The following is a 27,997-nucleotide window of genomic DNA, read 5'->3' as shown; positions in this document are numbered from 1 at the left end:
TTCTGCATTTGGTTGTGAAGTTTTTATGTCCTAATACATGGTCAATTTTTGTGTAGGTGCCATGTACTGCTGAGACGAAGGTATATTCCTTTCTATTCCCATTCAGTTTTCTCCAGAGATCTATTATGTCTGACTTTTCTAGAATTTTATTCACCTTTTTAACTTCTTTCTTGTTTATTTTGTGGTTAAAATTATCTAGTTCCAAGAGGGGAAAGTTGAGGTCACTCACTAGTATAGTTTTATTGTCTATTTCCTCCTGTAACTCATTCAACTTCTTCAAAAATTTAGATGCTATCTCATTTGGTGCATATATGTTTAGTACTGATGTGATTTCATTGTCTGTCATAGCTTTCAGCAAGATTTAGCTTCCTTCTTTATCTCTTTTAATTAAATCTATTTTTCTTTTGCTTTGTCTGAGATCATGATTGCTCCCCCTACTTTCTTTGTTTCAGCTGAAACCTAATGAATTTTGCTCCATCCCCTTACCATTACCCTGTCTGTCTCTCTCTGCTTCAAATGGGTTTCTTGTAAACAACATATTGTAGGATTCTGGTTTTTAATCCATTCTGCTCTCTGCTTCCGTTTTATGGGTGAGTTCATCCCATTCACATTTATAGTTATGATAACTAACTGTGTATTTCCCTCCATGCTATTTTTTCACTTGTGTATCTCCCTCTATATCTTACCCCCAACCCCTTCCCTCCTCACAAGTGTTTTACTTATGATCATCTCCTTCCCCGATATACCCTCCATTTTATCAGTCTCCCTTCCCACTTCTATTGTCCCGTTCCCTTTTTATTCATATCAAGTAAGATAAATTTCTACATCCAACAGAATGTGTATGTTATTCCCTCTTTGAGCCAATTTTGATGACATTAAGGTTTCAGCTCTGCCTGCCAACTCCTGCCCTCATCTTCCTTTCCATTATAATAGGTCTTTCATGCCTCTTTTATCATGAGATAATTTATCCCATTCAATCTCCCTCCTCCTCCTCCTTCCTCCAGTGCAATTTTCTTTCTCATTCCTGTATTTTGTTTTTTGGGGTATCATCTCATCAAAGTCACCTTGTATCCGCACCCTCTGTCTACATGTACTTCTTCTAATTGCTCTTTAAGCAATAAAGTTGTTAAGAATTACAAATATTATCTTACCATATAGAAACCTAAACAGTTTAACCTTATTGAATTTCTTATGTTTCCTCTTTGTTGTTTCCCTTTTACCTTTTTATGTTTCTCTTGAGTCTTGTATTTGGAGGTCAGATTCAGCTCTGGTCTTTTAAATAGAAATGCTTGATAGTCCTCTCTATTTTGTTAAATATCCATTTTTCCCCCATGAAAGATTATATTTGGTTTTCCTAGGTAAGTGATTCTTGGCTGTAATCTTAATTCCTTTGCCTTCTGGTATGTCATACTCCAAGCACTCTAGTTCTTTAATGTGGCAGCTTCTGCCAAATCCTATGTAATCCTGCTCGTAACTCTACGATATTTGAATTGTTCCTTTTTTGGCCTCTTGCAATACTTTCTCCTTGATATGTGAGTGGAATTTGGCTATGATGTTCCTGGGAGTTTTCATTTTGTGATCTCTTTCAGGTGGTATTCAGTGGATTCTTTCAATTTCTATTTTGCCCTCTGGTTCTAGTATATCAGAGCAGTTTTCTTTGATAATATCTTGAAAGCTTTTTTCCAGGCTTTTTTTTTCTAATCATGGCTTTCAGGTAGTCCAACAATTCTTATATTATCTCTCCTAGATCTATTGTCTATGTCAGTTGTTTTTCCAATGAGAAATTTCACATTTTCTTCAAATTTTTAAAACTTTAAAAAAAATTTTTGTTTTATCGTATCTTGATGTCTCATAGAGTCATTAGTTTCCACTTGTTCAATTCTAATTTTTAAGGAGCTTCTTACTTCCTTTTCCATTTGGCCAGTTTTATTTTTTAGGGAGTTATTTTCTTTGGTAAATTTTTGTATATCTTTTCCCATGTTACAGAGTCTTTTTTCATGATTCTCTTGTATTACTCACTTCTTTTACCAATTTTTCTCCTACTTTTCAAATTTGCCTTTTAAAATCACTTTTAAGCTCTTCCAAGAATTCTTTTTGGGCCCGAGGCCAAATTACTTTTTCTTTTCTTGAGGCTTCACATGTAGCCATTTTGACACTATTGTCCTCTTCTAAGTTTATGCCTTGATCCTCCCTATCACCATAGTAATTTTCTATAGTTAAGTTCTTTTATTTATTTATTTATTTAATTAATTTATTTTTTGTGACTTGTTTTTGTGTGAGAGTTGGGCTCTGATCTGCACTGTCCCAAGCTTTTTGTGCTGGGGCTCTGGGGTCTTACTGCTGGCTTTCACTGGGCTTCAAGGCTTAGCTGTTTGCTTATTCCAGAGGGTAGGCTTCCCCTCTTGTTTGTACTAGGGGATGGGGTCTCCCTGTTGGCCACCCTGGCTGTGGATTTTAGCTGCTGACCTGCTCCAGGGGTGGGGCCCTGCTGCTGGGTTGCTATGGAAACAGGATCTCTCCGCTTGTAGGCCCCTGGGGTGGGGTATTGCTGCTGCCCAGCCATGGGTCTGGGCTTCACTTTTCAGCAGTGGGGTCAAGACCTTACTTGTGGCTTGTGCTAGGGGTGGGGTCACATTGGGGTGGGGCCCTGCTGCTTGCATAGACAACTCACTTGCCTAGAGGGATCCTGGTTTATAGGAGGACAGAGTCTCACTGGTGGATTGTTTGGGTCTTGGAGCCTTGGTGCAGCCCTCCTGCTGTGATGTTGGCTAGCTGTTGTTCTTGGACCTTATTCCCCTCCCACCTGAGTGAGACAGACCTTCCCTACTGGGCTCTAAGCTGCTTCCCTGCTCCTAGACCAGCGGTGGGGAACCTGCACCCTCAAGGCCACATGTGGCTTTCTGGGTCCTTGGGTGCAGCCTTTTGGCTAATAATGAAGCTTACTATTTGCCTCCAGAGAAAGAACTGATATTATTTGAATGCAGATTGAAGCATGTTATTTTTCACTTTCTTTCTTTCATTTTTTTCTTTTATTCAAGTCTTCTTGTACCAAATGACTAATAGGGAAATGGTTTACATAATTTTACATATATAACCTATATCTATTTGCTTATCGTCTGAGGGACATGGGAGGAGAGAGAAAGAGGAAGGGCTGGAGTTTGGAACTTAAAATTTTAAATAAAAATGTTTAAAAAATTGAAATAAAAATCAGAATCCAGCAATATGTTTTAAAATGAGAGACACACACAAAGTTAAGAACGACTTTGAGCAAATAAGTTATTTTGTCTATTATAAATACCCAAATTAATTATAAAGGACATGAAGAAAGATACTATCTGAATCCAGAGAGAGTGCATAGAATAATTTGTGGTGAATGGTAGCCATCTCTAGGGCAAGGGTCAGGGGAAGAGGGAATGGGAAGAAAAAAACAAGAAAAACACACTGGGGTTGGACCTAGCTTCAATAATTAGCTGTGCTTCTAACTACCTGTGTGATCTCAAATAAAATCCTTTGATTTAGGGGATTTGTTCTGTGAAGTTTGGATTCAGTCAAAGAGCTGCACCTGAGGACTTAGAGGGCCACATGTGGCCTAGAGGCTGTAGGTTCCCCGCTCCTGTCCTAGATCAATTCTGAGGCAGTTTTCTAATTGTTTGGAGGGAAATTTGGGAGGGCATCAGAGGGTTCCTTCCTTACGCTGCCATCTTGGCACCAGAATTCCAGTGCTTTTTCTACTGAATATGATGCCACACTATATGAGGCTTTATCATTTCCATTCTTGTGGAATCCTTCCTTAATGAAACACCTTGAAAATCAATTACCATTAAAATGACTGCCTCCAGAACATTTTTCCTGTCCCATGGCTTTGGTCAGGTCCAGCCACTCTTCCTAACTCCAACTTCTTGAGAGCTTCTTCTGTTTTCTCCTACAGCACTTTTGGTTCTGAGATGTTAGATTCCAATTAAAGCATTTATTTTGTGCTTTTTGTGTGTAAAACCCTTTGGTAAGCTTTAGGGATACAAATGGAAAAGTATGACAGTTTCTGCTCTCAAGAAACTTACATTTATATGGAAGGTTTCAGCTGAAATTCTGATTGTCCTTAATGTACAACAGCAAAGCAGGAGGTAATACCTCTTCTGTAGTGTTGTTTCCACTGACAAAAAGCACACTGATTTCTGATGTTGAGCCATTTACGGTGCCAAGACCTTTGGTGACAAGCACTTTCTTTTCTGAGTCTTCAGTAAATGAGGCTGTAGCACCTTAAAGAGAAGCTTCCAGGCTGCATCTCCATAAGAACCACTTGCTTCTCAGGGTGATGGCTACAGATACTGGACTGGAAGCATCGCTAATCCAAAGCTCTTGGGTTAAGGGGCCTGAGCTGTCTCCATCAGGATCTGAGGAGAGGAGGTGGTGGTGGCAGTTGGTTAGTAGGTGGTAGGGATAGCTAGCTCCTTCTCCACAGGATTTGATGATTGTGAGTGCTATGTTGGAAGCAGGACCAGTGGTCTGGCAGGATACTCCCCCTCTCATGGATCTTGTGTCTGTCAGTCTGATGGTGGCAGTTGCTGGTTATGGTGAAGAAGAAGGTCCCCTTACCATCTCTACAATGATTTCTACCCACAACAATGGCCACAGAAATTAGGCTGGAAGAAGGTCTTTGGTTGGGGAGACACTGTCATGCCTAAGGCTCTTGCATTCAAGGCCCTGTACTGTCTCCATCAGGGTGTAAGGGAAGATGGTGGTCAAAGTGGCATTGACACTTTGACTTACCTGGCTGCCTCCTTTTCCCATTATGATGCCCCAATTCTTCAGTTAGGTTGACTTGCCTACCCTGTGAGGGGCAATTTGCACTGTAATGAAATAGCAAAGTAATACTATTGTGAAATTTTGGAGTTACAACCTGGGAAAATGGTGAAAATTATTTCAAAGAGGATTTATTCATTCATCCTTGAAGAGCTCAGTAACTGAACTCTTATTTTATGCATAATATATAAGATGGTAGGATGTAGAGGGGTATTATGAAGGGGGAAGGATAATTAGGTATATAAAACATAATCTTGGTCTTTACTTTCCAGGACCTTATAAACTCTCTGGTTAACAAGAAGCTGAGAGACATAGGAAGTAAGTAATGATGCAAGGCAGTATGGGATTTAGTGACAAAATGAAAGATACAGAAAATTATTGCTATAGTTGCTTAGAGAAAGGAAAAAGCCCAGTGTGGGCTGAAGCAACAGGGAAAAATCTTTTGGAGGATATTGGTTTTGAACTGGACCTTGAGTGATTGGTAGAGTTGGAATAGTATGGAGTTGGCAGAGAGAAGAAAGAACACTTCTTACTTCTTGGTGAGAAAGGACAGAATAAGCAAAGGTACTGAACATGTGTTCAGGGCACTCTGTGTAGATGGATTTGGCTGGAGGGCTGAGTTTGTATCTAGGAATATTGGAAGATAATATTGAATATGTGGGGCATATTATTAGAGCCTTGAATGCAGGGGTGAGCATTTGGAATTTATTCTAGAGTCACAGGGTGGTGGTCATTGGATGTTTTTAAGAGGTATTTGTGTTTGTGTGAAGGTATGTTTGTGGATGTTATGAGGCAATAAAAACTGTTTGGAATATACAAGTCAGGCAGCAGGCTATAGAATAATGGAGGGGGAGAGGTAGGCAGGAAAGAAACCAATTAGAAGGCAGTTACAGGAGTTCAGTGTGAAATCAAGAGTGTCTAGAGGCAGGTAGTGGCAGAGGAAATTGAGGGAACAGAGTGATATGAAAAATGTGAAAAAAATTGATAAGACCTGGTGACTAAGTGAAGGAAATGAAGGAAAGGGTAGAGAGACAAATGGCTCCTAGATTTTAAGCCTGTGTGACTAGGAGACTGGTGTGCCACAACCAGAAATAAGGTTGGAAGATGGAATAAGAAGATGATGTGAAGAAGATGGTGCTTTCTGTTTTGAACATGTTGAATTTGAGGTGACAGCAGGATGTCTATATGGAGAAGTACCATGAAAATCAACTAAGTGCGTATTTTCCATTATAGTAGCAGTTTTGTAGCTAATGCATCCAAATATTTATAAAATGCTTCTATGCTGCTAAACTTCCACTGATTTAGAGATCACTTCAGTTCTTCTCTGAAGCAGTATTTTCCATTTCAGAGAAATGGAGTAGACACATATTCATTTATATTTCTGATTTACATATTATATATTTATAGATATAGACACTAAAATGAAACTTGGCTTGAAGCGAATTATCAGAAAGAGTAGTTAGATCTGAGTTCAAATTCAGACTTAGACAATTCTGAGCTATGTGATCTTGGTCAAATCACTTACCCTCTGTCTGCCTCAGTTTCTTCAAATGTAAAATGTGGATAGCACTTATCTCCCAGGGTTGTTGTAAAGATCTAATGAGGTAATATGTATGAAGTCCTTAGCACAGTGCCTAAAACATAGTAGGTGTTATATAAATGCTTGTTCCCTTCCCCTTTGTTAAAGTTACATGTAAAAGAAGATATAAGGCCAAGATATGGATGCTATGGCAGGTAGGTGTCTCAGCGGATAGAGAGCCACTCTGTGCCTCTCTGTTTCTCTACTTTCTCTTGTTCCAACTCTCTTTTCAGATTCAATCAGAGTTTTAATACAGGTCAATACTGGTTCTTTTCTGCACTTGGGTTACATTTCCATGATGCTGATGGAATTCTAGATGCATTTTTCTCCTTAATCCTCATCTTCTAGGAAGCTTAGGGGGGCCATTAAACTAGCTTCATCTTTTAAAAATTGGATTTTTGGTTTTTTTTAAGTGTTCATTCTTCTTTATCAATATATGACAGATAAAAGGTCTTCCCTCTGACAGTTGATTAAAATCCCATTTCTGATCACTTATTGTAGAACACAAAGACACTTCTCTGTGATCTTTCATTGAACTTGTAAATCAGTTTCCCAAGACAGTTTGTGTATTATTCATTAAGTTTTTCTTTTTGTTGTTTCCTTGTTCTTTTCTTTGATGAAGAAAATGCATTTTGATTCATGAGTTTTGGGGATATCAAGGATGGAGAGAGAGTGTTTCTAATTATGACCCTCCTGCTATGTAATACTGAGAACAAAAGATTTCATTAAAAGAGACTACACTTATTTTGTTTGTTTGTTTCTCCAGAAATCTGAAGTCTATGTTCTTTGATTTGGGATTTGGGGTTTTCTGGGTAAATTTTTTAATATTTTAAAGTTTTCTGAGTAAATTCTTAGAAATTGCTAAGACCCAGTTCCCAGGGTTGTATATACTACTGGTTGTATTATTCTAATTAGTGGGAAAAAACTGTATAAGGGTCATAAATTTCTGAGTTTTTTTAGTTATTGAACATAATTGCTTTTGTAGTTAAATTGTCCTCTTATTCTTATCTAGCAGTGGCACTACCATCTTACTTATCATATGAATAAATTAGATCAAATAAAAATCAAATCAACACATTTAATATGTCCACCATGTGCAAGGCATTGTGTTTGATCTCATTAGGGATTAAAAGAACTATAGGACACTGTCCTGGTTTTTAAGGAGCTTCCAGTCCTGCTGGGAAGACAAGATGTAAACACAAGGAAAATAAAATGGGTGGAGGGAGGAAACAAGCATTTATTAGGTGCCTACTATATACCAGGCACTGTACTAAGCACTCTACAAATATCATCTTTTTTTTTTCTTGACAACAACCTTGAGAGGTAGGTGCTATTATTATCCCCATTTTACAGTTGAGGAAACTAAGGCAGACAGAGGTTAAGTGACTTGCCCAGTATAAGTGTCTGAGGTCAGTCATATTTGAATTCAGGTTTTCTTGACTCCTGGCCAAATACTTTATCCATTGCACTAGGAGAAGTTGTTAGGGAGATTAATTGCTAAGTGAATTAGATGACAACTTCTTTGAGGGGAAAGGAGCAGAAGCAGGGAAGAAAATAAGCTTTTATTAAGTGCCTACTATGTGCCAGGCACTGTGCTAAGTGCTTTATAAACATTATCTCATTCAGTCTTCTATAAGAATTCAGAGAAATATGATTCTGAGACTGAGGTTGTTATGAAAGGTTTTGTTTTGTTTTAAAGAAGTTGAATTTAAGCTGGGTCTTGAAGAATAGGTGGGATTTGTCAATTGGAGCAGAATGGGGATGATAGATGTGTAGAATGGCATGAGCAAAAGCTTGTAGATGGGAAAGTAAGAGGTATATTTACAGGTTAGTGAGTAAGTCAGTTGTTGAGAAGAAAACCTTAACCCCTCGTAAATAACCTAGGGGTATACTTCCCCCCCAAATTAACCCTAAGAACTTCTGTAAAGCTCAATGACAATATCTGAACAAGTTGGGGGTTTCCAGCCAATGTGGAAGCCAGCCTTTTCTTTTTTGCTTTTCATCCATTGACCTGGTGTAAGTAGCGTACTGAGGCAGTACAGACTTCTTCATTGATGTTGTGAGCTCAGCATGTTGGTAAGGGCATTTCCCTATTGCCCCCAAATAATCAGTAGATCAGGGACCAGTTGAGTACTATGGTTCTTTTGGTCTCCCACCAGTATTTAGATATTTCAAACAAGTAATTCAACAGGTAGGGTCAGCTGTAAGTAAAACTGTGACAATGATGACTTGCATTGTTGACACATACTTGGTTTCCTCTTTTGTCATCCAGCTCTTCCTTTTCAGCAGCTTTGCCAGCACCTTCATATTCCCTCTTGAGTGCCCTGGGCCTCCCGCTATAATTGTCCTCATCATTCTACCTGGGTATGCCCTCTCCCAGCAACTCCCCATTCTCCAGAACTTCCTGTTCCACTTTTTCCTATCAATACCCTTTTCTTCTTTAAGGGCCCTGATCTTTACTATCTAGTTTGATGAAATAATCAATTCAAATAAATAAATATTCATTAAGCATCTATTGTGTGTCAGGCATTCTGCTAGGCAAGTGAGAGTGAAAAGACAAAAAGGATGTAATGCTTGGCTTTAATGAGCTTATGTGTAAAGTGTGCATGCGTGCTCCTGTGTACTGAGAGAGAGAGACAGAGACCACACACAGAGAAAAGAGAGAGAGAGAGAAAGAGAGAAATAGAGAGCGGGGACAGAGACACAGACAGATTCAGACAGACAGACAGAACACACACACAGAGAAAACACACACACACAGAACAGAAAAAGAGACACACACACATAGAATTAGTAACTGGGAGTTGGAATAGAGAATCAAGAAAGGCCTCCTTTAAGAGGTGGCACCTGAGCTATGCTTTAAAGGAAGCCACCGATTGTAAGGAGAAGAGGTGAAGAGAAATTATATTCCAGACATGGACTTAAGTCATTGACCCCTAGTAGGACAATTTGATTGGAACTGAGAGTGCATGAAGGACACTAATATGAAATGACTGTTTGAATAGAATAAGTTGGTCTTTTCAGAGAATGTGTTTTTCTTTTGACAGGAGTCTTCTGAAATTGACATCTTACCCAATAGGAAAGACCTCAATAGAGGGCATTTCAGTAATCAGGGGATTTGTGGGATAGAGAGTCTATGGTCACTCCTCAGATGGCACCAGGGAGGTGGTTTCCCACACTACTTAGGTAATATGGCTACTAGAGTATAGCAGACCATATGCTCTAGCAATGAAAAGTCTCTGATGAAAATGGTTTTGAATCTACTGCTACCGGAAGCAGTTTTGGAACACTCAACTCCCCATTGAAGTGCGTCCAATCTCTAAGATTACATCACAGCTCTTACCCTGGTATTTTCCTTCCCACTCTCACTTTCCTTTGGCTTTATAGTTCTAATTAAGTCCCAATACTGAAATTTATTCAAAAGTTGTCACTTTTTGACCCCAAGTGTCTGGATGTTAATAGAAACTACCAACTGTGTGATTGGGCAGTTAAGTGGCTCAGTGCACTAGGCCTAGAGTCAGGAAGACCTGAGTTCAAATCCGGCTTCAGACATTTCCTAATTCTATGATTCTGGGCAAGTCATTTAACCTCTATCTGACTCAGTTTCCTCAACTGTAAAATGGGAATAATAATAGACCCTACCTCTCAGGGTTATTTTGAGGATCAAATAAGATAATATTTGTAAAGGGCCTAGCCTGGCACAGAGTAGATATTTAATAAATGTTTCCTTCCTTCTTACCCTTCCCAGATCTTTTTAACCCATCCCCTATCAAAGGTAGTGCTCAGGAAAGAATCTTACATGTTTATTGAGATTATCTAGGCAAAAATGTCCAATAACCCAGATATCTCTCAGAGATATTTATATTTTAATAGAGGACAAGAATTTGTAAGTTAAAGGAATAAAACTCTAATTGTAGAATTTCAAGTATCATTGAGCCTGTAAGGTAGATCTTTTTGGAGAGATGGGGTAGAAGGTCTTCTCAATCAAGTTGACAATCAATCAGCAGGAGTATATTAAGTACCTACTATGTTCTGCAAATACAAAGACAAAAATTAAATAGTTCCTACCTTAGGGACCTTACATTCTATCAAGGTAACCAACTATGCGTAAAGTACATCTATCTATCTATTTGCATACATAGATAGATGTCTATCTGTCTATTTATCTATATTTAAATACAAGGTATTTTGGCAAGGAGGGCCACTAGCAACTGAAGGAATTGGAAATGACATTTGATCTGAGCTTTGAAAAAAGGATTCTAAGAGAGAGCCAGCTGAGGAGGCATAGCATTCCAGGTAAAAGAGACAAATTATGAAAAGGGAGGGGGACCAGAAATAGAATTACAGATATGAGGAACACAAGAAAGCTTATTTGGTTGGACCATACAGTACATGAAAGGGTGTCGTATAATAAGTTTAAATTTTATGTGACGTACATATGTACTCATTCCTCCTATGATTCACATATATCATAGGACCATAGAATTCAGAGCTCACAGAGAGAGTAAGTAGCTTCATCTCCAAATTTCATGTCCAGTTATTATATTTGCATGTTTTTACAATTTAATCCCATTAACATGCCAAAGATGAACCTGAATTCTTCATAACATGAAAGAATTAAAAATTCATGTTTCTTTTATGGCATATAACATTTTCTTTAAGATTTTAGGCTGAGGCAGTTCCTAACATGTCAGTTGTTTCAAACCTGGAACACATTTTTCCTCATATACAATATTAAAAATGGTAGCTACTCACTCTTGTGAGCCTACGAAAAGCACATGTAGCCCATAATGTGTACCCTTTTGTGCTATAGTACCCATCTGAAAGAACCTAAGCATTATGAGTGACAATATTTCTTTCTGGAGAAATACATTGAGTTCCAATTTGAGATATCAAGAATGCATGCCAATCCTTTGACCCTCCCCCCTTTAACTGCCAACCCTAGGGAGTGGGATTCTCTCTGGGTCTCTCTTCAGCTTGACTCTACACTCCTCCTTCCCCACCACCATTATCCTTTCCATTTGCCAAGCAATGGGAGCCTGGACTCCACCAGTTTTGAAATTTTGGTGGTAGTTCTGTGGCCTGAGGCAGGGACTTCAGGCTCTTCAGGGCTGGAATGGGATGGAGATTCTGCAGTGAGAAGTGGGAAGGAGGAATGAGGAGGCTCTGAGGAATAGGAACAGAGTTTCTAGAATTAGAAGCAAGAAGAAGGAGGACCAGAGCCTCTGGCTTGTGTAAACTCTTGGGGCCTTTCTAGGTCCTAGGCTGGTTCCACAGACACAATGTACTGTTTTCTTTTTTTCCCCTCACTGGGTCCCAGGGAATAGCTTGCCTGCTTTCTTCTCTACTGTCACCATGGATTAATTCTGACTATTCTCCTTCCTTGACTTACCGTAGAACAGAATATAGTCTCGTGGCTCTTACCTGATAGACTGCCCTGAAGTAATCCCACAGCTCTTGGCAAATTTTCAATACATTTCAAGGAAATGTATTGCTGTTAGCAAGTAAGAAATTACAAGGGAGCATGGTAAAGTCAGATGAACACCACATTGGGAGTCAGAAAATTTAGGTTCAAGTCTCAGTCTTTTACTTACTAGCTGTATATCCTTAAACAAACCACAGTGCCTGGGTCTCATTTTCTTCATCTGTGTTCTAAGGTCTCTTCCAATTCAATGATATTATGATTCCTGGTCTCCCCTTTCCTGTCCCCTCCCCCTACCATATTCTCTTTCATTTAGACGCCCTAGATACTGCTATGGAGACACCTAATAGGATTTTGGGAGACACAAAGAACTGAATTAAAATCAATAAATCAATCAACAAGTATTCATTGAGCTTTTACTTCTTGTTAGACACTGTGCTAAATATTGGAGAAACAAAGAAGGTAAAAACAATTCCCGTCCTCAAGGAGCTCACATTCTATAACAGGGAAATTAAAAGACAGAGGTGAGGGGGAAAGAATATTCCAGCATGGGAGACATCCAAAACAAAAGGGCAAAATTAGAAGGTGGAATGTAAGAAGACTGAAAAGGTAGGAAGGAGTCAGGTTATGAAAAGAGCTTTAAATGTCAAACAGAAGACTTCATCTTTGACCTTGGAGGTAATAGGCAGCCATTAGAACCAAAGGGTTTGGGATGGGGAAGGAGAGAGTGCTGACATGATCGAACATGCTTTGAGAAAATTGTTTTGGTAGCTGAGTAGAGGATGGATTGGAGTAGGGGTTAGATTTGAGTCAAGGAGACTAATTTGAAGGCTACCAAAATAGTGTAAGTGAGAGGTGATGAAATAGAGTGTTTGCTATTTAAGTGGAGAGGTGGGTATATATATAAGAGATGCCATGTGGGTAGAAAAATTTGACAACAGATTGACTACTGGGGTTAGTGAGAGAGAGTGAGGCATTAAATATGACACTAAGATTGTGAGCCTGTGTTACTATGAGAATGGTTGTGCCCTCACCAGTAATAGGGAAGTTCTGAAGGAAGAGGGTGGTTTGAGGTGGAGATAATGAATTCTCTTTTGGAGATGTTGAATTTGAGATGCTTATAGGACATCTAGTTTGAGACATTCAAAAGGCAGTTGGGTGATGCAAAACTGTAGCTCAGGAGAAAGTTTAGGGCAGGATATATAGGACAGAGTGGTAGAGGGTCCTTTTTCTGAGTGACCATGTGTTAAATGTTGTTAAGAGGCCAAGAAGGATGAAGTTTGAAAAAGGCCATTATATTTGGCAGTTAAGAGATCATTAGTAACTTTGGAGAGACTAGTTTTAGTTGAATGATGGGGTGAGAATCCAAACTGCAGAAGGTTTAGGAAAGAGTGAACAGGGAAAAAATGGAGGAACCTAATGTAGATTGCTTTCTTAAAGAGTTTAGCCAAGAAAAAGAGGAAAGATATAGGGTAATGGCTCTTGGGAATGATAGGATCTGGTGAGGGTTTTATCTTTTTTAAGGTTGGGGAATACATTAAGTTTGTAGGTAGCAAGAATGGAATCAGAAAATAGGAAGAGATTTAAGATAAAAGAGCAGAGATGATAGTGGGGATGATCTGCTGGGGAACACAGGAGGAGATGGGATCACAGGAGGAGATGGGATCAAGCATGCATATTGAAGGTTTGGCTTTGTTAAGGAAAAAAGCCACCACCTTCCAAGACTGGAGTGAAGGAGGAGATAATAAGAAGAAAGAATAGAAGGAAGGAAGGGAGGAAGGGAGCAAAGAAAGAAGAAAGGAACAAATGAAGGAAACAACATGGAGATTGGCCACTCTACTGGATGAAACCAATAGATGAGACCAGCAATGAGGGTGTCATAATAGTCAAAAGGAGAGAAGAACAGTCTTTGGACTTTATTCTTCCTTCCTACACTTCAGTGGACAAGAAAAGAAGCAGTGTTGGGGTGGTAGAATGGGAAATAAGGGAGCTGATCTTAGACTTCCATTGGAGAAGGAGAAAAAAAGATGAGAGTAAAGCATATGAAGGAGATGGGAATCTCAAGGTGACAGTGGACAGAGAATGAATGTATGGAAATCTGAAGGAGACAAAATCCCCAAAAGAAGTCAAAACCCCATGGCATCAAAAGTCTGTAAATAAATGTCCAAAACATAGGTAAAAATTAACCTGAATTCTTGGAGATAAATTCAATTTCAGAGATATTACTGAGATCCAGTGACATTGAACCTGTGGTTAGAATATGGGTCTGAAAGGGTATGCTTTATCCAAAAGAAATAGGATAGGTAGAGGGACCAGTTGGATGGAAGAATAGTATTATGTGTTATATATATACATATACATACACACACATACATACATACATATAGTCATATGAAGAAATTCAGGGTCTAAAAGAGGAAACCTGGTGAAGAGTACTTGGGTGAAGATTCCTGGAAGAAGAAACAGAAGTGACACTATCAGAGTACAGACTATCTGGATAGAGAGAAGAAATATATAAGGAATTCAGGAAATAAGTGACATCACTGGTATAGAGACTTATATAGTACCTAGACTTTTCTGGAGTTTTCTTTTGACCAAAATCAAACCAGATAATATCATAGCAATTTGCCTTAATTGTAATTTCGTTCTTCTAAAGGCAGAGGAAGCAACAAGGGGATCTGGCATTCTTACAATCAAGGGGGAACTGGTGCCTGAAGCAGAAAGGCTAAGAAGTGGGCATGGTTGCACACACCTGTAATTTCAGTTACTGAGGAGGCTGAGACTGGTGGATCACTTAAGCTAAGGAATTCTGAGCTGCAGTGGACTAAGCCAATTGGGTGTCCATACTAAATCTGGAACCAATATGGTGAGTCCTTGGCAGTGCAAGGCCACCAGCTTGTTTAGGGAACTGGCTTAAGACAGAAAAGGAGCAAAGTCAGAGATTCCATGGTGATGAGACTTAGCACTTAGCATGACTTAGGCACTTTTAGCCTAAATAACATAGGGAGACCCAGGCAGGCAGGAAGGAAGGGAGAAGTAATGAAAAAAAAGAGAGAAAGAAAGAAAGAAAGAAGATAAGAAAGGAAGGAGAAAGAAAATAAAAGAAAGAAGGGAAGAAATAAAAGAAGAAAAGAAGAAAGAAAAAAGGAAGGAAAGAAGGAAGAAGAGAAATTGAAAAAAGAGATAGAAAGGTAGAAAGGAAGGAAAAGAGAGAAAGAAAGAAAAAAGAAAGTAAGAAAAAGGAAAGAAAGAGAGGAAGAAAGAAAAAAAAATAATGAAAAGCTAGAAAGTTTGCTGAAAGTGACCAGCATTTGACTTAGCATTTGTGATAGATCCAGGAAAGCCAGGCATACATAACACATGCATCTTATATTTTGCAAAATAGGTTTCAAAGGCTTAGTAAATAGGATCAGTGCAATCCCATGGGTTAAAATTCTGCAAGGGAAGTCAGCCCCAAAAGGGATAAAAAGAATGAAATTCTGAAGATATAAAGGTAAATAATTCCAATGAGACAGAAAAGGGGAAGTTGTGTACAGACTAATAAGGATGTACAGAGAACTCTATGGTTAATTTCAATTTTTTTTTTAGCCTACAGCACCTGTTATTGCCAGGTGGTCTCCCATCCAAGTACTAACTAGGCCCAACCCTACTTAGCTTGTGAGATCAGATGAGATCGGGTGTGTTCAGGGTGGTGTGGCCACAGACAAGGCTAATTTCAATTTAAGAAAGATATGAACTATAGAGGATGTAAGCAAAGGCAGGTGATAGAATAGAGATATATAAAAATGACAAATTCCTATAAGAATAGTGCCAAAGACACTAAATCTCAGGTGTACTAAGGACAAGTAAAAGTTCTTTTTGTTTTTTACTTATACTAGAGAAAACAGAGGAAATAAATAAGGGATAGGGCCAATGATAATGAGTAATGAAGAGAAAGTAGAATGACACAACACATATTTTGCTTCTGTTTTCTGCATCAAGGACATAGTATTGGACTGGAAGGGAGAGAACAAACATGACTACTAAGGAGTGGAAAGCCAAGATAAGTAGGGAGATAGTAAGAGTACCTGGCTGTCCTTCATGAACTCAAGTAGCCAGGCTCTGGGGAACTCTCTTCTAGAGATTGGCAGATGTGATTGCTAAGTTTTGAAAGGTTGGGAAGAACAGGAAAAGTGCTGTAGGACTGGAGAAAGGCAAATGGCCTGATTTTCAAAAAAGCTCTAGTCTTAGGGAGTTGCCTGGGAGCACTGGGAGATTGATTGACTTGCCCATGGTCACAGAACCAGTTGATGTGTCACAGGATAAAGTCTTTAAACTGTAGGTTAGGGAGCTTGGCAACATTGCAAAATGCAATATTAAAGGGAATGTTAGTGAATATTTAGAAAAGGAAGCCAGGATTATAAGAAGCCATGATGACTTCATCAAGAACAAGTCATGCCAGATAGTTGTGATTACTCATTTTTGACATTGTTAAAGAGACAGATGAGAGACAATTTATAGATGTGGTTTAACTCAATCTCAGTGAAATATTTGACAAAGTCTCTGTTGGACAAGATGGCAACATGGGCTCGATAATTGAGGAGTAAAGTTGGTTAATGTCAAGTTTGAATGTCTCTAGTGAAGTGCCTTTGTGATTTTTGTTTGATAATATGTTAATCAAGATTTGAATCAAGACTTGGATAAAGGCATAGATGGATGAATAAAGAAAACCCTTTCAACCAATGTAAATCCATACCTGCTTTGCAACTTACACTCTTACAGAGTTGCCTGGGGGCTATGAGAAATTAAGTGACTTATCCATGGTCACAAAACCAGTATGTAATCAGAGACAATACTTAAACCCAGGGGCAGCTAGGTGGCACAGTGGATAGAGTACTGGCCCTGGAGTCAGGAGGATCTGAGTTAAAATCTGGCCTCAGACCAAACACTTGCTACTAGCTGTGTGGCCCCGGGCAAGTCACTTAACCCCAATTGCTCCCCAAAACCCCCAAAAACAAAAAAAACAAGACAATACTTAAACCCAGGGCTTCCAGAATCCAATATCAGCTCTCTAACCACTAGTTTCTCAAGGTGACATTTTATAGTGACAAAGGTAAAGCTCTATCTTTTTATGGGCTGAAGAGATCAATTACGTAAGTAAAAGATGGAGAGATATGGCCAGACAACGTTTTGCTTGAAAGAGATCTTAGTGACTGCAAGGGAATTAGGTCTATATCTTTACTATGATGATTAGCAGTTAAAGGATTTAGAACTTAGGCTGCAGAAACAGAGGCCAAAAGAAGTAATATTCTTCCTGTACTCTCCTTTGGTCAGAGCACATCTGGAATATGGTGTTCAGTTCTGGGAACCACATTTTAGGAATGATATTGATAGACATTGAGGTCATGCCTTCAACTATTCCATGCAAGTATTGGGTACAGGAGATGGGCATGATTAGCTTAAGAAAAGAAGACTTTGGGCAATGGGATAGGTGTGTTTAATTATTTGAAGACCTGTCATATAGAAAAGGAATTTGATTCATTCTACTTGTCCTTAGAATTCAGAGCTAGGACCAGAGGGAGGAAATTTCAGAGAAGCAAATTGAAGTTAGATGTGAAAAGGAAAACAACTTCTTCTTCTTCTTCTTCTTCTTCTTCTTCCAGCAGTTGGGGTCAAGTGACTTGCCCAGGGTCACTCAGTGAGGCTAAATTTGAACTCAGCTCCTCCTGATTCCAGGGCTGGTGCTTTATCAACCTAGCTGCTCCAAGAAAAACTTCTTAACATTCAGAACTTTTCAGAATTTGAATTCTGCTCCAAGAGGTAGTAGGTTCTTTCTTACTAGAGAGGTTCAAGTAAAGGTTGGAGGACCACTTGTCAGAAATATAGTAGAGGGGATTCTTGTTCAGGTATAGTACAGATTAGGTGGTGTCTGAGATCCCTTCCAACTCTGATTCTGGGAGATTCTGTAAGCCATTACATGGCTCTCTGGGTGGGCTAGTTGTTCTGGTGTGGCCATTCAAATGAGAGCCATACACAAGATGAGCATACGTAAATCAGGGCTTATTGCCTGTACTTTTCCTTAATATTTTTTATTTGAAGAAGAGCAGCAATATCAAGAATGCATTTCCAAGGACATTACAACCTTAGAAGTTGGCCTGAACCACTTCTACACAGCAGGCTGGGCAAATTCCCATGAGGTCATGCTTCTAGGCAGGGCTTCAGGGGGTGGTTATGCTTATACTTCTACTTTCTACCTTAGGAAAATGCAAGAAATTCAGGTTGCCCCGCCTCCCCCACCATGGCCTTGGAAAATGCCTGATTGCCCTTTAGGGCAGTCCAACCCTGCTTGGAAAATATAGCAGAAAATGGCAACATAAGTGTTTATTCACTGAAAGGGCCAACTGGATTTTAATGAACAAAGATACTTCAAGTTCACATAAACTCTGGACTGAGATACTGAGTGTGTTCCAGAAAAGGCAATGATAAAACGATATATGTATATAAAAGCTCTTTTCTGCACTGTCTCCAAACTCCGAAGCAAGTCCTTATTAGGCCAGCTGTGTTACATGGATCTATTTGTATTTCACCTCAATTCAACTCAATTCAGATTCATTTGGTTAGGCATCAGCCTAAGGACAGAACACCCTATTGGGAGCTGGATGAGGTGCAGAGTTTAGAAAAGAGTTTAGAAACTCCATGTCCTCATGGAGTTTATAGTCTAAAAGGGAATAATGGCATACATAAATAGCTACAGTAAAAAAAAAACAACACGTGAGAAATGCATCAGAATGGAACAAAGAAATGCTATTTGATGTTCGAGGGGAAGGAGAGCACTACCAATTGGGGGCATCAGGGAATGCTTCCTGGAAGAAGACTTTAAAGAAATGGACTTTTAAAAATGGGTAGAAACTCAACAAGTCAAGAGGATGATAGGGAAGGGCATTCCAGGTATGGGGAATGGTGTGAGCAAAAATATGGAAGCAGAAAAGTTTGGGACATTTATGAATAGTGATGAGAAGTCCAGTTTGGATGGAGCCTAAACTATATGGAAGGGGTAGTATGAAACAAGGCTGGACAAGTAAGATGAAAGCCAGGAATTGGAGGTTGATCTTTACTCAGCAGGTAATAGAGAGCCACTGAAGGACTTTCATCAGAAGAGTCACATGACCAGATAGATGACTAAGGAAGAGAATTCTGATAGTGATGTGAAGACTATTTTGGAAAGGACAGGAGTGGAAAAACCTACTAAGTGGCTGTTGAAATAGTTCAGACAAGGAGGAATGACTGTCTGTCTTAGTAACCCCAGTGGCAGTGGGAATAGAGGAGGGGATAGATTTGAGAGACATTGTAAATGTACAAGTAACAGGGCTTGCCAAGTGGATATGGGAGGTAAAGGAGAGAGAGGCATCAAAGAAAACACCAAGGTATTCTTTGTGGTTTTTTTTAAATTTTAAAACAGGAAATGTGATTTCATCAGTGAAAGGAGCTTCCTCCCAATGCAAATGGACACTTTGCACTTAAGAGGTTTTTTTTGTTTGTTTGTTTGTTTGTTTTTTTTTTTAGCAACTTACAGTCTTGGAGGGTTGCCCAGGCTCACACAGGCAACATATTTCAGGGGCAGGACTTGAACCCAGGATTTTCTGGCTTTGAGACTGACTCCCTATCCACTATGACAAATGCATTTCTCCTTAAACATGATAGATGGAAATGGGGCTGCCATTGACAGGAATAGAGCCGTTAGAAGTAAGAGCGACTTCCTGGGGAAAAGACGATCACATTGGTTTTTGACAGCTTAAATAGAGATGTCTTGTAGGTAATTAGAAATGTTGAACCTAGGAGAAAGGTCAAGACTACAAATAGAGATGGGCTACACTTTCATAAAAGTGATAGTTGCTACTCTGTGGGAAGGAAGGTAATTCCCAAAGGAGAGAATGTAAAAAGAGAAGGGAAGAGGACCAAGAACAGACCCTTGTGGACTACACATCTTAAGAAAGTCAAGAATTGGATAAAAAGCTGGAAAAGGAGGAGTGCTCACAGAGGTAAGGGGAGACCCAGGAGAATGTGACGTCTTATAAAACAAGAAAAGAAATAGTATACATTCAACAAGCATTTATTAAGTACCTACGGTGGGCAAAACACTCTGCAGCCGATGCAGGAGGAAATACAAAGTTTTGATGAAATGGAGTTCTTATGCTTTCATATTAGGAATGAGATGCGACAGAAGCATTGTAATATATACCATTACAAGATAAGAGTATTAGAGAATTGCAGAACAAAGGTCAGAGGGAGAAGGTCATCGCCAATAAAAGAAGTAAGGGATGGTTTAACTGAAGAGATAACTTTTGATTTGGACTTTAAAAGATGGGTAGGAATTCAGCAGGTGAAGAGAGGCTTGGAAGGCATTTTTTGCATTAGGGAGCAATGTGAATAGATATTTGGAAATTGGGAAGGTATGGAGTATGAATAAATAAGTAGAAATCATTTATTAAGTGACTACTCTTTTCCAGGCATTGTACTAGGAACTGGCAATACAAATATTAACAGGAGAGGGTTTTTTCCTTCAAAGGACTTTCATTCTTCAAAAAAAAACTTTCTTTAATTTTTAAATCCTTTAAAAGTATTTAATTTTTGTCTTTAATTTAATTTAAAATTTAATTTAACCAATTAAAATTTTTGAACTTTGCAAAATCAATGAAACATAAACATTCCCATATACAGAGAATAAAAAAGAGGCTTATATATGAGAATTTAGGCAGAAAGTAGTCCAGTTCTTCTGGAATGCAGGGTTCAGGGATGAGAATAACATGAATTAAGGCTAGAATGGCAAAGTAGTACTTTTCTTTTAATTTTACTCTTCTTTTAATTTTACTTTCTAACAACTGAGAAGTTGTGAGCAGAAAAGTTTCATGATAGGCACAGGAAACCATATTTTGGAAGTATTGAAGGATAGATTGAAGGTAGTAGAGAGTTGAAGTGGGAAGACCTGTTAGTGAGCTATCAAAAAAATCCAGGTAGATCCTATTAAGGTTCCTCAATAAAGCTGTGGCAGTGTGGATCCTAGAGATGTTGCAGAAGTAAAATGGACTGGCTTTGGTAACTGAGGTAAGGTTGAGGGAAGACTCATAGAACTTAAAAGTGATGACCATCAGAGGCAAGGTGAAGGGTAATACCGTGGACTGAAACAATATCTGAAAGGTGGGGTTGTGGATATGGTCTAATGATGGCATGGGATTGAGTAGAGGAAGAAGGTCATTGGAATTGAGATTGAGCAGTTGTGTACTAGTTATGAGTGTGTGTGTGTGTGTGTGTATGTGTGTGTTGTTAATATTAATATTACCCCTAATGATAATTCAGGGGACTTGGTGGAGAGGAAGATGGTGAGGCAGGTGCTAAAGTCATTGAGGGAACTAGGATAATTATGTGGGAGCCAGTTAATGGAAACATTTGGGATGGGAAGAAGGTTGTGCTGAGGGGATTACTTATACTGTCACGTTGACGGCCCTTTCGGCTTTATCTTGACATCTCTTCTTTTCTTTTCCTTCATATAACATTCTTCCCCTCTCCCCTTCTCGTTTCTTTCAATTTTCTCTTCTATGTAAGCTTTTCCCACGCCTACTTCTTTGATTCCTCACATCTTTTAAATTTCACTTTTTCTCTCTCACTCCTTCTCATTGGTCATGTCTCTTTAACTCTTTGTATCATTAGATATCACCTTATATGAAATCATAATCAAATGTACATGTTGTCTCTCCTGACAAAATATAAACTTCTTGAGGGCAAGGACTGTTTTTTTTTTTTTTGTGTTCCCTGCACTTAACAAAGTACCTGGCTCATAGTCATTCCTTAATAAGTGTTTGCAAACTGATTGATTACACTTCTTAATTGCCTGCTTTGTTTTTCTCCTTTGACATGATTTGAACTCTACTATATGAGTAATACTAAAACCAAGAAAACTTAGATCTCAAGATGAATGATTTCCTGTTTGGTTTTCACCTTTAGGAAGCTGATTCTGGTAGGTAGCAGTGTATCATGATGGCTGTGACACGTCACGGAAAAGACCCAGGAGTCTGCTTATGTTTTATAGCATATGAATAAATTCTGCCAGGGTGTTGCTTATGTGACCTACTCAGATGAAGAGATTAGTGAGATGAGGACAAAGAAGTGCCTTTGTTTCTTTCTCCATGAAATGTTTGACCTAATCATCCTTTCTATCTTTGAAATAACTTCCACTCCAGGAAGCTGAAACTCCTTATGAGTAATTAGAATTTTTATTTGCTCTTCTAGTCAAGATGTTTGAACAGTATCATGTGGTTAAAATCTTTGCATAAATCTAGTCATAAAGTGAAAATATGTCATTTTCTTCTTCTCCCAGGGATTATTGCATGTGTGGTAGCCAACCATGATGGGAAGAGTCTCCTTCATAATCCTTCCTTCCTTCTTTCCTTCTTTTTTTTTTTGGCTAGGCAGTGGGGTTAAGTGACTTGCCCAGGATCACACAGCTGGTAAGTGTTATGTGTCTGAGGTCATATTTGAACTCAGGTCCTCCTGAATCCAGATCTGGTGCTGTATCCACTGCACCACCTAGCTGCCTCTACCTTTTCTTCTAACCATGTTGTTTTGGGCTCCAACTCTTCTCTGTGCTGTTCTCTGAGCAAAAAGAGACAGAAAGAAATGTTTTTCTGGGTATGAAGAAGTGACTTTTCTCCTTTAGGGAAACTGTCCTAGGAAAGTACATTGTAGGAAATGAACCTAGGGCAATTCAAAAATAAAGCAGCTATGTACAGTTCTTCTCATACCATAGTGACTCCTAGACAGAATTATTAATAACTGCATTTTGATTTTGATCCCAGTGTGACTCTGCTTCTGGGAAAGGAAGAGGGATGTTTTGTTTCTACCTCTCACCACATCTCTGGGGAAGCATGTGTCTCTGTCATTTAACCCCAAACCTGGCTTTCGAATTATGTCTTTGCTTTGGAACACTACCCAAGCCTTTTGCTGGCCTTAGGTAATAGTAGTCTGGGTGATCCCAGTGAAATTAATTTGTGGATTTTTTATTGATCTCTAATGTTCATGATAACATTATCTCTTTTGTTTTTATTCTCTCACTAGAGAGGGCTGTGTCAAGTCAAATTAACAAGCATTTATTAAGTGCTCATTATGTGCCAGTGCTGAGAACACTGAGGGCACAAAGAAAGGCAAAAATAGTCTCTGTCCTGAAGAAGCTTACAGTCTAACTGGAGAGACAACATTCATAGGTACCCATAAAGAGATTGTCTGCCTTTTCTTCTCCATTTCAAAAGTGGAGAAATGGGATAAAGATGAAGTCAGGGGTTCTAGCTATACAAAACAAGACAGTATTGATCATGTCTAGGAAATGGACATTGCTTTAAAAAGGACATTGCTAAATCATTGTGTCATATTAGGTCTAATGTGAAATGAGACAAGAAAAGGGGATATATCAACTTTGGGGTAATAATGGCATATGCCCAGGTACTTTAAGACTAGGAAACTTCCTCTTCTCTTTGTATATCAAAACATTATTATTGCCTTTTGTACTGTACCTCATCCCCTGCTTCCTTACGCTGATTTTTTAAGGTAGCATTTCAAGACCCAACTAACTTTAGGTTACCATTGGTTACTTTTACTGATGGCCTTTGGTGGGGGAGACAGGTGTTACAAGAAGGGGGCAAGTAGCATTCCTTTTCTTCTGGACCAACTTTTATATTTCAGTCATAAAACTGCCACTATAAATAGCTTGCCTAACTTTACAGGATATTAGTCTCATTGGGTAGTTAATTTATATAATAAAAGTGGATGAGTTGATAAACCCAGGTCTTCTGACTCACAGTCCAGTGTTCCTTTCACTACATCATGCCATCTGGTTTGTCATAAAAGAAATAAATAATCCTCCTCTCATTTAAAGAACTGATACATTTTTATATTTGTTCAAATAAGTCAGGTTGTGGGGAGGGGAAATTATGGTTATTTCTCCATATTCTTAGATAAATAGTTAATTGTATTTTGTACTGTCAGAATTTATTTAGCACAGTCTATGGATCAAAGATTCATAGAATATTAGAGCTAGAAGGAACCTTAAAAATTGTCTAGTCCATCTCCCTCATTTCACAGATGTGGAAACTGAGGTCAGGAAAAGTTAAATGACTTGACCAAGGTTTTATTATATAATACTAGTAGAGTCTACTTGCATTTTCCTCAGGGATTAGGTTCCAAAGTCAGTGGGTTAGGTGAAAATTGGGTATAGTCAAAATGACCTTTTTTCAAATCCAATAAATTGTCCATAAAGTACAGCCTATGAGGCTCTATCTTTCAGGAATTGAAAAAGGAGTTGAGTTCAGATCCCTGAATCTAGAGTTGCTGGTAGTATAATTGCCAAGCTGAAGCCATGCCAGGAAAAGAAAAAGGTACATTAAGTCAGTAAGTCAGATGCATTACTTTGGGATAAGAATTAGACCTAAGGGCTTAGGCTGTCTTGCAGGAGCACAGGTGTATGGCTGCTGCCTTTCCATCACTCCTCTTCTTTCTTACTTCTCAGTGCCAGTACCGTTAGTGGCTTTTGATGAGAGCCGGGCCCTGCCAGTGGATGCCTCAGATATGGCAGGGCCTTTGGAAGCGCCATTCCTCAGTGTCTCTTGCAATTCTATTATAATAATAATGCCTTGGCTCACTATTCAAATGGGGGAAATATTATTAGTATTATTTTCAATCAAGCAGTAATTATTAAATATTTACACAGTACCAGGTGTTGTACCAAGTGTTTCAGATATAGTACATTGGATGATATAATTTCAACTTACAAGGAACTTACATCCAGTGAGGGAAACAAGTTGCTATAAAATATATACAGCATAAATATGAAGTTAATAAATACAAATAAATAAAAAGCAGTTGGATACTAGGTAACTTGGGAGGAAAGGTACTATTATTTGGGGGAGATCAGAACAGTCTTCATGCAGAAGATGGTGCCTAACCTGCATCTCCAAAGGAAAGAGGGACTCTATGAGATAGAGGTAAGGAGTCTTGCAGTCCAGGATTGGGGGAGCAGCCAGTGTAAAAGAGTGAAAACCAATAGAAAGCATTATGGGTAAGGAACAGAGAGAAGGTCAGTTTGGTGAGATCAGAGAGTACATGAAGGGGAAGGAATGTCCAAAGAGGCTGAAAAGATATATTGAAATGGTTGTGTAGGGCTTTAAAATATAAACAGACAAGTTTTTATTTTATCCTTGAGGCAAAAGGAAGCCAGTGGAACCAACTGAGTAAGGTAATCACATTGTTAGATATCCATTTAAGGAAAATTACTTTGACAGCACTGTGTTGGTTTGAGGAGACACTTGGAATAGGCAGAACAATCGGGAGAACATAGAGGAAGAAAAGAAGAAACTTATGGAACACTCACAGTTAGGAGATGTGATGTGGTTGATGAACCATCAAAGGATGCTGAAAGGGAGTAGAAAGACAGATGGGAGGCAAACCAGAAAAGGAGAGGAAAGAGTATCCAGGAGGGCAAGGTAGTCAATAGTGTCAAATGCAGCCTATAGGTTGAGAAGAGTTAGGACTGAGAAAAACCATAGATTGAGATAGGAAGCAAACGAATATCCTTTTTTTTTTAACATCACACAGTCACATTAGGTAGGATTGGATTTTTGGAGGCAGAAAAGAGGTAAAGGAGAAGTATGGCATGAACAGAAGGAGAATCAGAAGGAAAAAGAGGAGGAGGATGAAAGAAAAGTTAGACAAGAAGAGAAAAATAAATGAGACAATGGGCTTGAGGTTCCTTTTCTTATTCAATGGGACAATAGTTAAATATTTTCCTGGATGTTGATAAAGGAAAAATCTGAGAATCATAAGTCTTCCCTCCCCTAAAAGGAACATGGAATAGTTAGGTCAGGAATTGCTAACTTTTCAGGAGTGGAATGACAAGTGATTGACTTTGGTTTTTTCATCGGGGAAAGGTGAAGAATAACACGGGTGCCTGGAGTAGACAAAGGTGCCTTAGAAAAGCTTCCTTGATTAAAAAAAATCTTTCTTGACATAATCTAACAATTACAAATTCATTGAGATTACTTTTAAGATATAAGTAGCTCTGGGAAGCTTAAGCCTAGCAGGCATTCATAACTTAGTATTAATTAGACTCATCGGTGTTAGAATTGGAAAGTATACTAGATATAATCTAGTCCAATTCCCTCTAGAGCATGGAAAGGTCAAATGATTTGGCTGCTCAAGAATCTTCAGTGGCTCCCTATTGCCTTAGGATATGAAATACAAACTTGGTTTGGAATTTAAAGTCCTTCCTAATATAGTTACAACCTATTTTTCTAGAGAGATTTTGTATTACTCACCCTCATGAACTCTACATTACAGCCAACCTAGCCTAATTGTTATTTCCCATAAAGGACATTACATCTGGCATTTCTGTGCTTCTGCACAGTCTGTCCTCTGTGCCTGGAATGTCCTGCCTCCTCACCAAGATCTCTTGGAATCAGCTCCCTTCACACCTCCTACGTGAGCACTTTCCTCTAATCCCTACCAATATTGCTTTGTATTTGCTGTTTATATATTTCACATTTACTTAGCTATAGACATATTGTTTCTTTCACCCTAGTAGAATGTAAGTTCCTTGATGGTAAAGACTGTATCATTGTTGTCTTTGTATCCTTAGTACATAGTACAATGCTTGGGACATAGTGTTTGTTGAATTGAATTGCATTGTCTAAGGACTTGACTTTAATCAAGGTGTTTTTCTCATCTCACTGGAAAAATGGGACTTCTGATTTTGATTAGGATAAGAGAAAAGGTAATTTTGGAGCATTGGGCACTTTAGAAGAGAGCAAGCAGGCCTGAATGGAGTGCTACATGTGGGACATTAGAAGGTCACATGACGCCATTAAGGGATTTGGCATGTATTGGAGAGTGCTAATGATAGCTAGCCCGGGCAGAGAGGCATAGAAAGGGAGGCAAAAGGGCTTCAAAGAAGAAGTTTACCATGTTTGCCATTCAGTCTATGTTCAGGGTAGTGACAACTGTTCAGACTAGCACTAAAAGGCATTTCCCTTGTTGTCACTGGCACAGATGCTATACATTGCCATTGGCTTGTCTAAGCTCTTTGAATCTCCATGACAAAGAAAGATATCATGAGCACTTTGAAGGAATTATATACATGCTAGCTAATCAACTGGAGATTTGTTGGCACTGTTCTCCTTCACTCCTGTCACATCACAACTCTTTTTTCAGGAACTGTGGCCAACTTCACAGCTGTTGCTAAGTGATTCAGACACCAATATGACAGGGATTGTAGGTACCCTCTGCTCTCTATTTGGTTGTCCTGGACTTCATTAGGTGGACAGCCTTGTAGGCCTATACATAGGGTTAAAGTCATGGAAATTTGCATTGTCTACAATTTGAATGGATATTTGGGTGATTAATAAGCACCAAAATAACAAGACATTTATAAAACTCTCAGATGATCAAGTACATAATCTTCTCTGTCCATGTCTTCATTGGGCAAGTGTACTGTCTTTGATGATTGTATTATCATTGGGATTGAAGATGCCTGAGACCAACCTATGATAGATATATTTTCCCCCATTATTTTTCTTGGCAAAATGCATAGTTTTGGGCCTGTTGATCTAGGGCTTGTAATTTCTGCCATGCCTACTTTATCAGTTTCCTGTTGTTATTGCAAATTTTTGAAGTGTTGGAATCCTAGCAACAGATTTCTTCCCTAAATGATGTGGTCCTAGTCATTAATCTCCAACAGTTTGGTAAAAGTTTTGTTCCTCTTCACGTTGCCTTGTGAACATTCCTAGAGTTATTTCTCTGCACACTGTTTTCTCATTACTCCTCCTGGAAAAATAAGATTTGTTTTGGAAGGCTGGCATCTGAGTAGCATGGCACTTCAAAGAAAATTGGTGGCCAACCATGACTTCAATGTCTATATTTTATTGCGTAAGAACACTAATATTAGAGTGTGTTTTTCAGTTTTATTAGATTGCTGGTGGCAAAAAGTTCTAATAGCATTCACTCTTCTTTGAGTGTAGTGTTCTTATGATCTGATCCCGATATTTAATACTGTTACTTTTATGTCCTCAGCATCACAAAATAGGGTGAAGGTAGTCAACTAGGATTTATTAAGCATCTACTATAGATAAGGAACTGTACTAAGTACTGAGAACATAAAGAAAGAAAAAAAAAGCTTGAAA

At 38.8% G+C, this 27,997-nt stretch overlaps 1 protein-coding gene and 1 pseudogene across 2 annotated transcripts in view; one reads left to right on the top strand and one right to left on the bottom strand.

Moving 5' to 3' along the window:
- ESR1 (estrogen receptor 1) overlaps positions 1–27,997 on the top strand; it is a 455,293-nt gene that overhangs the window by 29,784 nt on the left and 397,512 nt on the right. The gene's annotated exons all lie outside the window — the stretch shown is intronic.
- Positions 15,388–15,506, bottom strand: LOC114040029 (annotated as a pseudogene).

This window comes from Vombatus ursinus, unplaced genomic scaffold (assembly GCF_900497805.2).
Source record: "Vombatus ursinus unplaced genomic scaffold, bare-nosed wombat genome assembly UNPS02012602.1, whole genome shotgun sequence".
NCBI classification, from domain to species: Eukaryota; Metazoa; Chordata; class Mammalia; order Diprotodontia; family Vombatidae; genus Vombatus; species Vombatus ursinus.
This window is presented reverse-complemented; position numbering and strand designations above follow the sequence as displayed.